Here is a 6148-nt window from a genome sequence, read left to right as displayed (position 1 = left end):
TTACCTCCAGTTTAACTTTTAAAATCACCTAGAGACAGCAATTTTTTAATTCCCTTTTAAAAAACATTCCTTTTGATGCATTCCTAATGTGTATTTATTTAATTATTAGTTTAATCTTTATTTAATCTTTTTTCCCCCTTGTCATGTGCTAGTAAGAAGAAGGTGACTTTTTGGTGGAAGGGTTTGCTGTTGTGAATTTTAGTGCAGTAATCAGGGATCTGAGATTGTCTGCATTTATCGAAATAAAAGCAAAAAATGCAAAAATAAATGAATCAAATACAATAAATAAACAAAACCAGAAATAAAGCTTCTAAAGGAATCATCCCTGAATATTTTCCATGATTGCCACCCCCCAGTGAGCCTACTATATTCTGCAGTGAATAGTCCTTTGTATGATTTATAAATGGTCAACAGAGTTGAAAGCAGTGATGATAAACTCTTCAACCATTAAATTGATAGTGGTTTCACATACATATTTGTTAACAAGCAAAGTTTTTAGTCTGGATCCTATCATAAAGGCTGTTTACTAGATTTGTTGAGGCCATTCAGACTCCTGTCTATTCTATCGCTGTCCGTAATAAATCAGTAAAGCACTTAAATTTTTTTTTTTTAAAAAAGCAGAAATAATCCTCATATTCGTGGGTAAGGACCTGGCTGCTCATGTGATAAGTACCCTCCTAAAATCCTAATGATGCCGCTGGCACCAGAGAGCCACATAAAGGAGCGTTTCAAATGAAAAGCTTGTTTCTGCCGAGCAAGCCGCAAGCAGCCAGAGAGAAAGGAGGAGTGGAGGAACCTGAAGAGAACCTGGGGTAACACCATCTCTCCTGGCTCTGAACTCTGCACTCGGCTTAAATGCCGTCAATTACTGGGAGATATACGGGCCGGCCTGTTTCAACCACTTTACTGAGTCCCCTTTAGTTGCAGCCCACTCGGACTGTAAATTATCACCCCCCTCTATCCGAGGTTTGGAGCGGTTTGGAGTCACCAGTGAGACCCTCCTCTGTTTCGGTCCGAATCTAAAGGAATTCCCTCCCTCTGTGTGCCAAACCCCAAACCATTGCAAACGGAGTCTGTGAAGCATGCAGCTGCATGCCCGTGTGGACACGCTCACTCGCAAACATTGATTTAAACACACACAAATGCACACAAATGTTCGTATATGCTATATAAAATCCCCCGGAGCCATAGATCATTGGGAACAGGTAGAGAGTTTAGCATGCGCACACAGGCTGTAGATCACTGAGGTGGGCAGGGACGTCAGCACTCTCATACACAGTGAGCCTTATTGCAGCGTTTAATAGAGGAAACCCAGCATGAATCCCCACAGTCATTCTGTTCCAGTCAAACACACCATTCACAACACACTGGGCCAGTGTGTGCATGTTAATAGACACACATACAGGAGTGAACATACTGCACATTATGCGCTTCACTATGCACTGTGAGTGTGTGGGGGGCTGGTTGGATATATATACAGTGTTCGTATATGAATCTGACTGAAGGTGTTTTCATGCAAATGTGACTGTGTGGGTGTACTTAAGCTGTATGTGTGGACGTTAACCGTGCAAGTGACATCTTAGCGTGTGTGTGTGTGTGTGTGTGTGTGTGTGTGTGTGTGTGTGTGTGTGTGTGTGTGTGTGTGTGTGTGTGTGCAACGAGGTGGGGGGTAATATTGACCCATCAGTGCTGCTCTGTCACCCCTTCTCTTTATGAGTCTGGCCTTTTAAAAACACACTGGATTTATGGCAGGTTTGGGCACTATCTCAGAGACGGTGTGTGGGGCTCAAGTAGAGAATTTGTCTCGTTTGCTGTCAAGAGAAGTGAATTTAACAACATAAACATTTAAAGTGGCGAGATCATTAGCAGCGCCACGTGTTACTTCAACACCACAGCGTGTTTCACTGAGGGGGGAAAAGGAGTAAAGAGATGTTTTGTGTTGGATTTTTTGAAATATAAAAGCTGCAAAGCTATAATTATTTTGTGCAATATTTAATTTATTGTGTAGTTCTTTCAAAAACAGCTGAAGCTTTCATTTCGTTTTACTGTTTATTTCTTAATGTTGCTTTATAAATGCTCTGGTTTTTATTTCTATCTTGAAAGGGACTATATGAATACATTTACTTGCCATTTGTGCTTACATCCTTCTCTTATTAGAATATTATATTTTCTTGCAATATAGATCACAATTTGAAGTTTCTCTGGTTTAGTAAAAGGATTATTAGACGATGCAACTGGATGCTTGTTTAACTGCTCTCTCATTTATGCAAAATCAGGAAAAATAGTAACTCGATCTTCAAAAAACAACATATTAAACAGCAAAAAGGGGATAAGAACAAAAGAGTACAAGAGAAGCACTAAAATGATTTAATGCCATACACCAACAAGTTTCCCCATGAAATTACAGTAAAGTAAAAGTAGCAGCATAAAACTGTTAATTTACAATGTGCCCATACCACAACAGTTTATTGCTGTAAAAAATTATAATAGGCCGCAGTAACACTGCCAGCTTTATCTTCATAGATGGTTTCATACTGTAAAATGTCTTAAATCCTGTAGATCTGAATCTTTAAAACCTTGCATCGGTTTTCAACATCTTTTACCCACCCTGAGGATGAATGCTGGCTCTGATTAAGAGGCTCCAGGAGTCTTGGTCATGGTGGCCAATTACTGTCTGAACCTATTGTTCTTGCCTGCACAAACACTGAAAACCACATCACACATCCCCAACAATCACATAACCATCACGGTACTACTAAATGAACTATCTGTATCTAACACTCTCATAAGTTTTTTGCATGTGCCAGCACAAAGCTGCCCATAATTAGAGGGAGACTCTCCTCAGGTTGCTGCAGTGTTGTACACCTGCATGGTAATGAGCTATAGTGCAACGTGATGCAACACGATTGTGCTCATATATGAGCAGATCCTGGCAACAGACCGAGACTCAAGTCAAGTACAGTGACTTGCTGTTTATCAGTATTAATGCGTAGATATTTAATTTGCATTGCTATCCAGACTTTCTCCATTAATTCTACAGTAGCCTCACACAGTGGACAGTAACATGTTTAATGTAGGGTGCAAACTGTCTGAGTTGTGATGTTTACAGGCGCCGACCGAGAATTCTTACCGCATGTAAACACAGTGATTAAAGTCGATATTAACACGTAAACACGCATCACGCATGCAAACAGAGCTGAGCGGTGCAGATGGTGACTTGGCATCTTCCTCTCTGCAACACAAAATCCCCTATCATCTTAAAAAAAAATTGTTCTGCTTTCAAATTGATTTCACAGTGCAGGAAGCCCCCGCACCCCACCCCTCCTCCAGGAGATTAACAAAGTAAATTCCACTTCTTGTGTCTGAAAGAAGCACCCACAGATTTTTGCTTAAACCTCAGATAAGCAGACATGGAGAATTTTCTTGAGACTATGTGTTCTTTATCTGCGATTTTAGGTGCTACGTAATTGTGGATGAAGTCTAATGTGTGGTCCATTTGCTTCATTAATGGGGCAGACGCTAGTCGTTCAGCCAAGAAAACGCCTATTGTTCCCTTTACCTTCCCGTTTTTTTAATGTGTAGCATTAGTCGTGCAGTTGTTAGTGCTAGAGCATGGTGCTTTGATGATGGTCAAATGACAAAGTCTTAATAGAATATAGTAGGACGGGCAGGACAAAGGTGGGCAATGTTCAGCTGGATGCAGCCAATTTCTGTGTGAGAGGCCTGCCTAAAAACCCTATTCATAGGCTGTCTAATGCTGGTGCGTAATTAAATGTGATTACTGGAGCAGAGGGCTTCTCTCTCCCTCTCTGAGGGCCACACACAGGACTGGAGGCTGCGTGCATGCGCTCAATAAGGAGGCGCTAACAGATGTACACGAGCAACAACCACAGGCGTACCTAAAAATTCTCAGCCATCTCTCACTTTGACACAAACTCAAATACAAGTAAAATATCACTTAACTCTAAAATTTCAACCATCCGGCTACTAAGAAAAGCACCATTGGATTTAACAGGGAATAAGCCCAAAGGATTAATTGGCTGAGAAACTGAAAATGTTTCTTTTAACCAAATGATCCTTCAGCTGAAACTTAAAACATGAAGTTTAGTTGAGTTGTGTTATTACAAATGCACAAAAACAAACACATACCACAGCATGCAAAGGTAAATCATTTTTACATTTTTTTCATAAGAAATCAGCATTAACTATGACCTTCACTGGTGATAATCGTAAGGCAAACAAGCAGAAATATAAACACAAATCAATTATGGTTTCCATGCACACACGCACACACCTTTTTCTGGCTCACTCTCTGGTCCAGTTTCCTGGGCAGACACAGTCCCCCTGGTGCTCATGGGAAATAGTGAGCATGCCAGGCCCCACAAAGGCGTCCTTTCAGCCGCCTGCATGCTTGACCTGTGCAGGGTCAGTGCTCTGCTTTGTGCCCCGTGACCCTTAAGTGACCTGGGGTCATGCTGAGGGCCTGAGGTCAAATTCAGAGGCCTGCGTCTAATTTTACCCCAACTGGGTTATCCGTCCAAATCTGCCCTAAAATTTGCCCCCCCCCCCTTTCTCCCTCTAAAACCCACTACTGCCTCCACACATAACTGCGCCCTACTGAAATACATAAGCACTCTGCAGCCTAATTGGGCTACTGTGAAGTAGTCCCCACACTCAAGCTCTCTATCTCCTACACGCTCGCCACACAACAACCACACACACACACACACACACACACACACACACACACACACGCTCACACAACACACACACATACACACACACACACACACAGACACGACTGCTGTGAACTGCAACTAATACCCCATCCCATGGCCTTTGGTCTATCTAGAGGGATTAGGTGCAGAAAGACACACATACGAGCAGAGATATTGCCACGCACACATGCACAGCACACACACACACAGTAAACACACAAGCACGTACTCCAGCGCAGGATCTGAGGGTCTACCTTGAGGGATTATGTGCAGAGAGACAGGACCCTCCAGCCAATCAGCCGGTCTGTCACATTGATTTTGAGGGGTCACTGGCGCACAATGGCCAGGGTTTTCCTGTCTTAACCTCTCTGATCATACGCACATCATGCACAGCACACACACACACATAAACACACAAGCACGTACTCATCCACAGATACATAATAAACATTAGACCGTCTAAATTTTAAAAAATGAACGGCAAATATACAAAGTGCTGAAAAAATAGACAAATAAGTACAATTAAAGGAGATTGGAGAAATATATTCAAATAAAAGTGTGTTTTCAGATGAAGGTGATACTGAAAGGCTGGAAATTCCTCTCTCTCTCTCAATCTCTCTCTTCTCACACACACACACACACACACACACACACACACACACACACACACACACACACACACACACACACACACACACATACCTCTCTACAATTCAAAATTCCCCTCCTGCGCCTCTTAAAGCTTCATCACATCCCTGCTGCTGAAAATCCCTTGTCCCCGGGGGGAAGCACACCCGAATTTGGTGAGTGGGGGGGAAGCGCTCTTAGGTCAAACCCCCACCTCTCCCCCCGTCCAACCTGGGGCTCCTTCTTCTCTTTCCTGGTCATACAACACAATAGTCATCTATCAGAGAGGGCACCAGGCAGGCACTAAAGCTAACGGAAATAAACCGCCCATACTGCCAGCAATGTTTCAGGTGCAAGGCTGAATATTTTCTCCAACGTCATTCAAGTTTGGTCTGTTCTCTTTTAGGCTTTTGTTGCTTGCTTCCCTTTCCTGACGGGAATATCTGAGGGCTCTGGAAAAACAGGATTCAAGCGTGTCTGTTGTTGGTACCGTTGTGGTTACAGAGCTCATCAGTGACGGAAGAACTATTTAGGTTCTTTAGTTAAGTAAAAGTGCAAATACAACAATGCCAAAATACTCAGGGGAAAAGAAACAAAAATAGTATTGAAAGCACTCTGGAAAAATGTATCATAGGACTATATGATAGGATATATATATATATATATATATATATATATAGATATATAGATATATAGATAGATAGATAGATAGATAGATAGATAGATAGATAGATATTAAAGAAAAAAATAAAGAAAAAATAAAATAACAAAGTGACCACTAGTGGGCGCCCAAGCATTTCCAC

The sequence above is a fragment of the Haplochromis burtoni genome, unplaced genomic scaffold (assembly GCF_018398535.1).
Source record: "Haplochromis burtoni strain Fernald_Lab_line unplaced genomic scaffold, NCSU_Asbu1 Contig_162, whole genome shotgun sequence".
Lineage (NCBI taxonomy): Eukaryota > Metazoa > Chordata > Actinopteri > Cichliformes > Cichlidae > Haplochromis > Haplochromis burtoni.
The sequence above is the reverse complement of the archived record's forward strand: the minus strand, read 5'-3'. Positions refer to the sequence as shown.